At 40.8% G+C, this 12204-nt stretch overlaps 1 long non-coding RNA gene across 2 annotated transcripts in view; it reads right to left on the bottom strand.

Annotated features, from left to right (window-relative positions):
* The window catches only part of LOC309612168, a 130827-nt gene that overhangs the window by 57006 nt on the left and 61617 nt on the right, over window positions 1-12204 (bottom strand). Inside the window, exon 2 of one of the 2 annotated variants that reach the window (XR_014235020.1) lies at window positions 1958-2061. This is a non-coding gene — a long non-coding RNA (uncharacterized lncRNA). Of the gene's footprint in view, window positions 1-1957; window positions 3211-12204 lie in introns of those variants that run through there. The other variant, XR_014235021.1, reaches the window with a different exon arrangement.

The following is a 12204-nucleotide window of genomic DNA, read 5'->3' as shown; positions in this document are numbered from 1 at the left end:
TCACAAGGTAATAAGAGATTAAATATAGACACATATACATATATATATATTGCATTCAAATAAAATAGTTTTACAAGCTTCTTAGATATATGAGCATATAAATTAATTACTCAAACATGTCTCATCAAAACATCTGAAGGATTTATATAGTTTCTAAAATACAAAACATCTCAGAAGCGCTACTACTGAATTAATGTATTCCTTAAATGATTATTTTCTAGTACAGTATGAGAGATTTGTTAGTATTTTAACATGAAATATAATTTCCAATTAACCTGCATCTCATAGCTGAGGACCTTGATGGGAGTCAATAGGTTGAATAAATGAATAAATAAGTGTATGAGGAATATGTCCTTTTTGACCTTTTAGGCAGGCTGTGAAACCATTTAAGTGGAAATAGTCCCTTTTGGGGACTGGGAAGGGGCAGATTCCTCTGCACAGGAAGGAAAAGCACCCTGATGAGGCAGACATTGGTCCACATGCAGAAAGTCTGGAAAGAAACACTAGTTTGAATTTTGCATTTACGATGTGACAAGTGCATCACACAGCAATGCAATGAGTAGGCAATATGGTCTCCCTTTTATAGACAGGGAAATGGACTTAGAATGATGAAATAAACTACCACTTACATTACAGCAGTGGAATGGATAATCTTGGACTTGAATCAACCCATCTGTCTGATTCCAAGGCTTATGCTTTTCAACACTGTGGTGACTCCTGTTGTCTGTTCTCTGCCTGCCCTCCCCAAGGGATTAGGTAGGACAGCAGAGCTTCCTAGACCAGAATGACTTATTTTGCAGGAAGCCTCCCAAAAGGGGGAAGTCAGAGCTCTTTCTCACACTTCTTATCTGGTTAATCCAAGAATGGAGAGACTAAAGTGGTGGATAAGGCTATTGGTTTATACACACCCCCTGCTAGGCAGTAAGCTGTCAGCATGTATACTATGATTAGCTGGAGATTATAACTGTATTTAAAAACCTGGGTGTGACCTAGTCAGCCCAGATCAAAGGCAGCCTTTGGGATTTAATGCTGTTCCAAAAAAGTTAAGGGAGTGGCCTCTAATTAAGGAGTGAAACTCTAAGCACCCAAGAAAGAACTAACAAACAATAATAGTGAGACCTTTGAAGTCTACACAGCACATTTCATGCCTGATCTCATTTGTCATAAAAGAAGGAATCACCATTTGCTGAGGGATTCCCATATTTCCAGCACCACGAGGGGCACTTCACATGTGCTACCTGACGGATGTGCAGAAAGAGTAGCAGGTCAATGTCAGGATGCCCATCTTACCGATGATGATGCTGAGGGCCAGAGAGTAGAGAGACGTACCTGCTCTTCCTCCCCATTCACTGCCCTCCACTGTGCCAGCTGTCAAGAGCTGCCGACTCTCATCCATCCCTTCCCAACTCATTTCTCATAATATAACTGAAGGAAAACATGCCAGTTCTCAGAATCAAAAAACTGAGCTTATGTCTCATAAGTCTATTTTGTTTCAATATGATTGGAATTAGCCTATAACTGAGAAACTACCTAGGAACAGTTGGACACATTTCATAGGCAAGATTCCAGTGTGGAAATCAAACACGAATGGCTGTCATGAATTTGGGAAGCTATGTACAAACCGGAAAAAACTATGTTTCCATTCTAAGAGATCTAGGCTAGATATGAAGCCAGGAGAGAGGAAGGGAGTTAGCTACTCGCAATAGATACAATGTATAAAATAAAAAATCATGCACTTCATGGTGGCTCTTATCAACAAGTCATGGGGGAGGAGATTATAGTCTTGGGTTGATTTTAGGGATGCAAGGAACCATCCCACATTCCCCCAAAATGTCCATCCCCAAATGTAGTCACAGGTGCAAGACATTGCTTTCATGAAGACAGCACACATAGTATTGTAGAAAACAAAACTGACCTTGAGTGATACTGATCAACGTGCAAGTCTGAAATCTCTTACCAGGTGAGTGGACGTCTGTGAATGAAGTAGCCTCCTTCAACCCTCACTCAACATCATCCATAGCAACATCTCCACACTGCCTCTTCCATGACGTTGTTGTGACACTGAAAAAAGAGAATACACGATCGCTAATCATCAAAATGAAGGCAAAATAGGTGAGAGTGTTCATTTTTACAAGTTGTTTGCCAAGCCCTTCAATAAGCTCCAATTTTTAAAACACTTGAACAGTTGATGGCACAAACAAACACAATAGAACAGGGTCAAAAATTAGCAGAAACCCAGAAATTTTTCTTTTCTTTTCTTTTTTTTTTTTTTGAGAAAAGTGTTTCTGGCCTAAGAATAAAGGATTAAAGTTCTCAAATAAGATTAAAAAAATGAAGAAGGGCTAGGCTGACTTGAGCCGAGGGTATTGTGTTAAATGTGACTAATGAAAGGCACAATGACTTAGAGTCAGCCCAGGCTCCTTGTCACTGGAACTGTTAAAGAAAACTAGATGTTTACTCATCAGAAATGTTATAAAGGGAGTTCCTGCATTGCGTGAGATGTTCAGGCGTAGAACTTAAGTTGTCCTCTCATTTAAGATTTGATGAAAGGCCGCAAAGTACAGCAGGATCAATGTCAAAATGTGTTATCAGTGACCCAGATAAATGTTTAGGAAAAAAGTCAAGTTCACATTAAATATAGAGATGGATTAATAACATTCTTCATGATACTGAGAAATGGTCCCTTGTAGTATGTGTACAACACAGGAGAAAAGGCAGGATATGCAACCACTAACTGGTTGTATGATCTTGGGCAATTAGGCTTTGGTCTCCTCACCTCTAGGAAGGGGGGGTGGATTCTTCAGGATAATCTCTGGCCCTGACAATCTATTAATAGAATTTTATTATTCCACAAGGAATAATAAAAAGGGGGGTAGCCAGAAAACAGAACCCTTCCTTTGAAAGAAGAGTTCTCTATGTATTGAAGGAAGGTAATCCTAAATATGGGGCAACAAAATGGTTCTCAAATTTCTCTTTCTAAACAACAGGGCATAGGGGGAAAACAAAACTGAGCTAAAAAGAGGAAGAAAAGATAATCATGTATAGCCTTGTTGCCACATAGCAAAAGAAGATCATGTTAATTATCATTACTTTTAATGCTATCTTCCAAATGACAAGACCCTACATTATAAAGTGTTTTATAATCATAATCCCCTACAAATACTAGAAGATTCCTTTCTCAACCATTGCCTTTTCATTTAAGATGCTGAGCTCCCCACCTACATCTGCCCCGAAGTGTGATGTAGATGCTGTGCTGCTCATTCCTTCCTTCTAAAATGCCCTTCCAAGGACCTTCAAGATGGCAGAAGAGTAAGACAAGGAGATCACCTTCCTCCCCACAAATACGTCAGAAATACAACTACACATGGAACAGCTCCTACAGAACACCTACTGAACACTGGCAGAAGACCTCAGACTTCCCAAAAGGCAAGTACCTGGGTAGGGAAAAAGAAAAAACAGAGACAAAAAAATAGGGACGGGACCTGCACCACTGGAGGTGGCTGTGAAGGAGGAAAGGTTTCCACACACTAGGAAGTCCCTTCACTGGCAGAGATGGGGGGTGGCGGCGGGGGAAGCTTCAGAGCCGCGGAGGAGAGCGCAGCCACAGGGGTGCGGAGGGCAAAGCGGAGAGACTCCCGCACAGAGGATCAGTGCCGAGCAGCACTCACCAGCCCGAGAGGCTTGTCTGCTCCCCCGCCGGGGCGGGCGGGGCTGGGAGCTGAGGCTCGGGCTTCGGTCGGATCGCAGGGAGAGGACTGGGGTTGGCGGCGTGAACACAGCCTGAAGGGGGCTAGTGCGCCACAGCTGGCCGGGAGGGAGTCCGGGAAAAGGTCTGCAGCTGCCAAAGAGGCAAGAGACCATTGTTTCAGGGTGCACAAGGAGAGGGGATTCAGAGCGCCGCCTAAACGAGCTCCAGAGATGGGCGCGAGCCGCGGCTATGAGCGCGGACCCCAGAGACGGGCATGAGACGCTAAGGCTGCTGCTGCCGCCACCAGGAAGCCTGTGTGCGAGCCCAGGTCACTCTCCACACAGCCCGCCACTGCCAGGGTCCCGTGATCCAGGGACAACTTCCCCAGGAGAACACACGTTGCGCCTCAAGCAGCTGCAACGTCACGCCGGCCTCTGCCACCGCAGGCTCGCCCCGCATCCGTACCCCTCCCTCCCCCTGGCCTGAGTGAGCCAGAGCCCCCGAAGCAGCGGCTCCTTTAACCCCGTCCTGTCTGAGTGAAGAACAGATGCCCTCAGATGACCTACATGCAGAGGCTGGGCCAAATCCAAAGCTGAACCCTGGGAGCTGTGCGAACAAAGAAGAGAAAGGGAAATCTCTCCCAGCAGCCTCAGGAGCAGCGGATTAAATTTCCACAATCAGCTTGATGTACCTGCATCTGTGGAATACCTGAATAGACAACGAATCATCCCAAAATTGAGGTGGTGGACTTTGGGAGCAACAATATATGTATATTTTTTCCTTTTTCTCTTTTTGTGAGTGTGTATGTGTATGCTTCTGTGTGTGATTTTGTCTGTATAGCTTTGCTTTTACCATTTGTCCTAGGGTTCTGTCTGTCCGTTTGGTTTTTTTGGTTTTTTTTTTTTTGGTGTTTTTCATTTTTTTTTTTTTTTTCTTAGTAGGGTCTGTAGCACTTGTTATCATTGCATTTGTGGATTTGCTTCTTTGATTTGGTTGCTCTCTTCTTCTTTTCTTTTTTCTTTTTTTATTACTTTTAATTTTTTAAATAAATTTTTTTATTTTAATAACTTTATTTTTTTCTTTCTTTCTTTCTTTTTTTCTCCCTTTTCTTCTGAGCCGTGAGGCTGACAGGGTCTTGGTGCTCCAGCCAGCTGTCAGGCCTGTGCCTCTGAGGTGGGAGAGCCAAGGTCAGAAACTTGGTCCACCAGAAACCTCCCAGCTCCACGTAATATCAAACGGTGAAGGCTCTCCCAGAGATCTCCATCTCAATGCTAAGACCCAGCTCGACTCAACGGCCAACAAGCTACAGTGCTGGCCACCCTATGCCAAACAACTAGCAAGACAGAAACACAACCCCATCCATTAGCAGAGAGGCTGCCTAAAATCATACTAAGGTCACAGACACCCCAAACACACCACCGGACGTGGACCTGCCCACCAGAAAGACAAGATCCAGCCTCATCCACCAGAACACAGGCACTAGTCCCCTCCACCAGGAAGCCTACACAACGCACTGAACCAACCTTAGCCACTGGGGGCAGACACAAAAAACAACGGGAACTACGAACCTGCAGCCTGCGAAAAGCAGACCGCAAACACAGTAAGTTAAGCAAACTGAGAAGACAGAGAAACACAAAGCAGATGAAGGAGCAAGGTAAAAACCCACCAGACCTAACAAATGAAGAGGAAATAGGTAGGCTACCTGAAAAAGAATTCAGAGTAATGATAGTAAAAATGATCCAAAATCTTGGAAATAGATTGGAGAAAATACAAGAAACGTTTAACAAGGACCTAGAAGAACTAAAGAGCAAACAAACAATGATGAACAACACAATAAATGAAATTAAAAATTCTCTAGAAGGAATCAATAGCAGAATAACTGAGGCAGAAGAACGGATAAGTGACCTGGAAGATAAAATAGTGGAAATAACTACCTCAGAGCATAATAAAGAAAAAAGAATGAAAAGAATTGAGGACAGTCTCAGAGACATCTGGGACAACATTAAGTGCACCACCCTTCGAATGATACGGGTCAGAAGAAGAAGAGAAAAAGAAAGGGACTGAGAAAATATTTGAAGAGATTATAGTTGAAAACTTCACTAATATGGGAAAGGACATAGTTAATCAAGTCCAGGAAGCACAGAGAGTCCCATACAGGATAAATCCAAGGAGAAACATGCCAAGACACATATGAATCAAACTGTCAAAAATTAAGTACAAAGAAAGAATATTAAAAGCAACAAGGGGAAAACAACAAATAACATACAAGGGAATCCCCATAAGGTTAACAGCTGATCTTTCAGCAGAAACTCTGCAAGCCAGAAGGGAGTGGCAGGACATATTTAAAGTGATGAAAGGGAAAAACCTACAACCAAGATTACAATACCCAGCAAGGATCTTATTCAGATATGACGGAGAAATTAAAATGTTTAGAGACAAGCAAAAGCTAAGAGAATTCAGCAACACCAAACCAGCTTTACAGCAAATGCTAAAGGAAATTCTCTAGGCAGGAAACACAAGAAAAGGAAAAGACCTACAAAAAAAACCCAAAAACAATTAAGAAAATGGTAATAGGAACATACATATCGATAACTACCTTAAATGTAAATAGATTAAATGCTCCAACCAAAAGATATAGACAGGCTGAATGGATTCAGAACCAAGACCCATTTATATGCTGTCTACAAGAGACCCACTTCAGACTTGGGACACAAAGAGACTGAAAGCGAGGGGAAGGAAAAAGATATTCCAAGCAAACAGAAATCAAAAGAAAGCTGGAGTAGCAAGCTTTATCCTCATATGAGATAAAATAGACTTTAAAATAAAGATTATTACAAGAGACAAAGAAGGACACTACATAATGATCAAGGGATCAATCCAAGAAGAAGATATAACAATTGTAAATATTTATGCACCCAACATAGGAGCACCTCAATACACAAGGCAAATGCTAACAGCCATAAAAGGGGAAATTGACAGTAACACAATAATAGTAGGGGACTTTAACACCCCACTTTCACCAATGGTTAGATCATCCAAAATGAAAATGAATAAGGAAAGACAAGCTTTAAATGATACATTAAACAAGATGGACTTAATTGATATTTATAGGACATTCCATCCAAAAACAACAGAATACACTTTCTTCTCAAGTGCTCATGGAACATTCTCCAGGATAGATCATATCTTGGGTCACAAATCAAGCCTTGGTAGATTTAAGAAAATTGAAATCATATCAAATATCTCTTCCGACCACAACTCTACAAGACTAGATATGAATTACAGGAAAAAATCTGTAAAAAAAAATACAAACACATGGAGGCTAAACAATACACTACTTAATAACCAAGAGATCACTGAAGAAATCAAAGAGGAAATCAAAAAATACATAGGAACAAATGACAATGAAAACATAACAACCCAAAACCTATGGGAGGCAGCAAAAGCAGTTCTAAGAGGGAAGTTTATAGCAATACAATCCTACTTCAAGAAACAAGAAACATCTCAAATAAACAACCTAACCTTACACCTAAAGCAATTAGAGAAAGAACAAAAAAACCCCAAAGTTAGCAGAAGGAAAGAAATCATAAAGATCAGAGCAGAAATAAATGAAAAAGAAATGAAGGAAATGATAGCAAAGATCAATAAAACTAAAAGCTGGTTGTTTGAGAAGATAAACAAAATTGATAAACCATTAGCCAGACTCATCAAGAGAAAAAGGGAGAAGACTCAAATCAATAGAATTAGAAATGAAAAAGGGGAAGTAACAACTGACACTGCAGAAATACAAATGATTAAGAGAGATTACTACAAGCAACTCTATGCCAATAAAATGGACAACCTGGAAGAAATGGACAAATTCTTGGAAAAGTACAACCTTCCAAGACTGAACCAAGAAGAAATAGAAAATATAAACAGACCAATCACAAGCACGAAATTGAGACTGTGATTAAAAATATTCCAACAAACAAAAGCCCAGGACCAGATGGCTTCACAGGTGAATTCTATCAAACATTTAAAGAAGAGCTAACACCTATCCTTCTCAAATTCTTCCAAAATATAGCAGAGGGAGGAACACTCTCAAACTCATTCTTCAAGGCCACCATTACCCTGATACCAAAACCAGACAAAGATGTCACAAAGAAAGAAAACTACAGGCCAATATCACTGATGAACATAGCTGTAAAAATCCTCAACAAAATACTAGCAAACAGGGCTTCCCTGGTGGCGCAGTGGTTGAGAATCTGCCTGCCAATGCAGGGGACACGGGTTCGAGCCCTGGTCTGGGAAGATTCCCACATGCCGCGGAGCAACTAGGCCCGTGAGCCACAACTACTGAGCCTGCGCGTCTGGAGCCTGTGCACCACAACAAGAGAGGCCGCGATAGTGAGAGGCCCGTGCACCGCGATGAAGAGTGGCCCCCACTTGCTGCAACAAGAGAAAGCCCTCGCACAGAAACGAAGACCCAATGTAGCCATAAATAAATAAATAAATAAAAATTAAAAAAAAAAAAAAGAAAAGAAAAATATCCCCCAGGAATCTGAAAACAAAGACTAGATTCCAAAATAATTACTGTGAATGTACAGGGAGCATATCTCTTTAAAAAAAAAAAAAATACTAGCAAACAGAATCCAACAGCACATTAAAAGGATCATACACCATGATCAAGTGGGGTTTATCCCAGAAATGCAAGGATTCTTCAATATACGCAAATCAATCAATATGATACACCATATTAACAAACTGAAGGACAAAAACCGTACGATCATCTCAATAACGCAGAAAAAGTTTCGACAAAATTCAACACCCATTTATGATAAAAACCCTGCAGAAAGTAGGCATAGAGGGAACTTACCTCAATATAATAAAGGCCATATATGACAGACTCACAGCCAACATCGTTCTCAATGGTGAAAAACTGAAACCATTTCCACTAAGATCAAGAACAAGACAAGGTAGCCCACTCTCACCACTATTATTCAACATAGTTTTGGAAGTTTTAGCCACAGAAATCAGAGAAGAAAAATAAAAGGAATCCAAATCGGAAAAAAAGAAGTAATGCTGTCACTGTTTGCAGATGACATGACCCTATACCTAGAGAATCCTAATGACGCTACCAGAAAACTACTAGAGCTAATCAATGAATTTGGTAAAGTAGCAGGATACAAAATTATTGCACAGAAATCTCTTGCATTCCTATACAGTAATGATGAAAAATCTGAAAGAGAAATTAAGTAAACAGTCCCATTTACCATTGCAACAGAAAGAATAAAATACCTAGGAATAAACCTACCTAGGGAGACAAAAGACCTGTATGCAGAAAACTATAAGACACTGATGAAAGAAATTAAAGATGATAAAAACAGATGGAGAGATGTACCATGTTCTTGGATTGGAAGAATCAACACTGTGAAAATGACTATATTACCCAAAGCAATCTACAGATTCAATGCAATTCCTATCAAACTACCACTGGCATTTTCCACAGAACTAGAACAAAACATTTCACAATTTGTATGGAGACACAAAAGACCCTGAAAAGCCAAAGCAATCTTGAGAAAGAAAAACGGAGCTGGAGGAATCAGGCTCCCGGACTTCCGACTATACTACAAAGCTACGATAATCAAGACAGTCTGGTACTGGCACAAAAAAAAAAATATAGATCAATGGAACAGGATAGAAAACCCAGAGATTAACCCATGCACACATGGTCACCTTATTTTTGATAAAGGTGGCAAGAATATACAATGGAGAAAAGACAGCCTCTTCCATAAGTGGTGCTGGGAAAACTGGACAGCTACATGTAAAAGAATAAAATTAGAACACTCTCTAACACCATACACAAAAATAAACTCAAAATGGATTAAAGACCTAAACTTAAGGCCAGACACTATAAAACTCTTAGAGGAAAACATAGGCAGAACACTCTATGACATAAATCACAGCAAGATCTTTATTGACCCACCTCCTAGAGAAATGGAAATAAAAACAGAAATAAACAAATGGGACCTAATGCATCTTAAAAGCTTTTTCACAGCAAAGGAAACCATAAACAAGATGAAAAGACAACCCTCAGAACAGTAGAACATATTTGCAAATGAAGCAACTGACAAAGGATTAATCTCCAAAATTTATCAGCAGCTCATGCAGCTTAATATCAAAAAAAAAAACAACCCAGTCCAAAAATGGGCTGAAGATCTAAATCGACATTTCTCCAAAGAAGATACACAGATTGCCAACAAACACATGAAAAGATGCTGAAATATCACTAATCATTCGAGAAATGCAAATCAAAACTACAATGAAGTATCACCTCACACCAGTCAGAATGCCCATCATCAAAAAATCTACAAACAATAAATGCTGGAGAGGGTGTGGAGAAAAGGGGACCCTCTTGCACTGTTGGTGGGAATGTAAATTGATACAGCCACTATGTAGAACCGTATGGAGGTTCCTTAAAAAACTAAAAATAGAACTGCTATACGACCCAGCAATCCCACTACTGGGCATATACCCTGAGAAAACCATAATTCAAAAAGAGGCATGTACTAAAATGTTCATTGCAGCTCTATTTACAATAGCCAGGACATGGAAGCAACCTAAGTGTCCATCAACAGAAGAATGGATAAAGAAGATGTGGCACATATATACAATGGAATATTACTCAGCCATAAAAAGAAACGAAATTGAGTTATTTGTAGTGAGGTGGATGGACCTAGAGACTGTCATACAGAGTGAAGTAAGTCAGAAAGAGAAATATAATACCGTATGCTAACATATATATATGGAATCTAAAAAAAAAAAAAAAAAAGGTTATGAAGAACCTAGAGGCAAGATAGGAATAATGACATAAAGACGCAGATGTAGAGAATGGACTTGAGGACATGGGGAGCAGGAAGGGCAAGCTGGGATGAAGTGAGAGAGTTGCATGGACTTATATACACTACCAAGTGTAGAATAGATAGCTAGTGGGAAGCAGCCGCATAGCACAGGGAGATCAGCTCTGTGCTTTGTGACCACTTAGAGGGGTGGGATAGGGAGGGTGGGAGGGAGATGCAAGAGGGAGGAGATATCGGGATTTATTTATAGCTGATTCACTTTGTTATATAGCAGAAACTAACACACCATTATAAAGCAATTATACTCCAATAAAGATGTTTAAAAATAAAAAATAAAAGAATAAAATGCCCTTCCATAAAAGTCTGAGTCATGATTTGTGTTTTAGCAGGTTTGCCAATGCACTTCTATTCTTCCGTGAGATGGGCACTTTTTTCACTCATATCCAAAAATCTGGTTTCATCATTTCACCTGACCTTTGAGGAAACAGTCAATGATAGTCCCAAGGCCTTATTGTCCAGATCAGGTGATGGCAACTCCAGGAAACGATGATTCCCTCCCCCTTTCCTGAACCCTTAGCATCAAGAAATGAGGTGCCTTCTCCTGGCATGAGTTTACTTTCAGATAGGTAAGCCAGTGCAATGTTTGGACAGGACACTGAAAGTAGCTAAGCAAGCAGTAAAGGTCTATCACTGAATTCCTTAGTGGTGATAAAGGAGCGCCATGGGTAGAGAGGGTGAAAGGAAAGAAAGGAAACTCACTTTTGTTGGATACCTACTATGTGCCAGGCCTTGTGTGAAGCACTTTACAGTTTTTAGTCCATATTCTAGTCATCCTGAAGTCATCATCCCATTGAATCAGCAAAACGCAGCAATTACTGTACGTGAACATGGCAACTACTGTATGTGAACTTTAAAGACTTCATCCACTGACTCATCACCCTGCCCATTTCAAAAAAGTGACAGCATGTAAGTCATTTCACTAATATCATGTAGCTGACAACTGGGTAAAGGAAGACTCAAACTCAAATCTTTTCAGCCTCATGTTTTATGTTCTTCTCTTCTATCCTAGCTACCTCCAACTTAGAACATTAAAAGGCAAAATTAACGCTGTGTGGTTGCCCAGTAGAGGATGTGATCAACCTCCCACTCAAAATTAGTTGATATTGAGACTGATGATGCTACACATGGACCAAAAGGACAAGAAAATACTGACTACTACTCACATAACAGAACTTACTAGGGTGAACAGGAAAGACACCCAAGCTGCTGGGGAATAGCTCGAGTGAAGAAAGGGGCAGGTGGCTAGGGGTTGGGGTGAAGGCCCTTGTGCACATGGCCCAGGGATTGCAGGTGGAGGGTGCACCAGGCTTTCTTATCAGCGTGTCCAGAGAGGGGCGAGAGGGAAGGGGAAGGCGTAGAGCCTGAAAGCCAGCAGCGGGCGCACATCAAAAATGGAGTGAGACTCTTTCTTTCCTATAGTAAATGAACTCAATGGGTAGGCAATGTACTCAGAGTCAAGACGTGGAAAGATCACCCGGGCGGTAGTATTTGCCCTAGAACATTCTTTCCCTTATGCCCAAGCTGGAGTGACAGGGCAGAGAGGCTGTGTGTGGTGTTATCACTCCACAGAGCAGCACCTGTTTCATTCTCTGGGCCTAATGAATCGACTCAGATGAA

Source organism: Balaenoptera borealis (genome assembly GCF_965194805.1).
Source record: "Balaenoptera borealis genome assembly, chromosome: 15".
In the NCBI taxonomy this organism is placed as follows: domain Eukaryota; kingdom Metazoa; phylum Chordata; class Mammalia; order Artiodactyla; family Balaenopteridae; genus Balaenoptera; species Balaenoptera borealis.
This window is presented reverse-complemented; position numbering and strand designations above follow the sequence as displayed.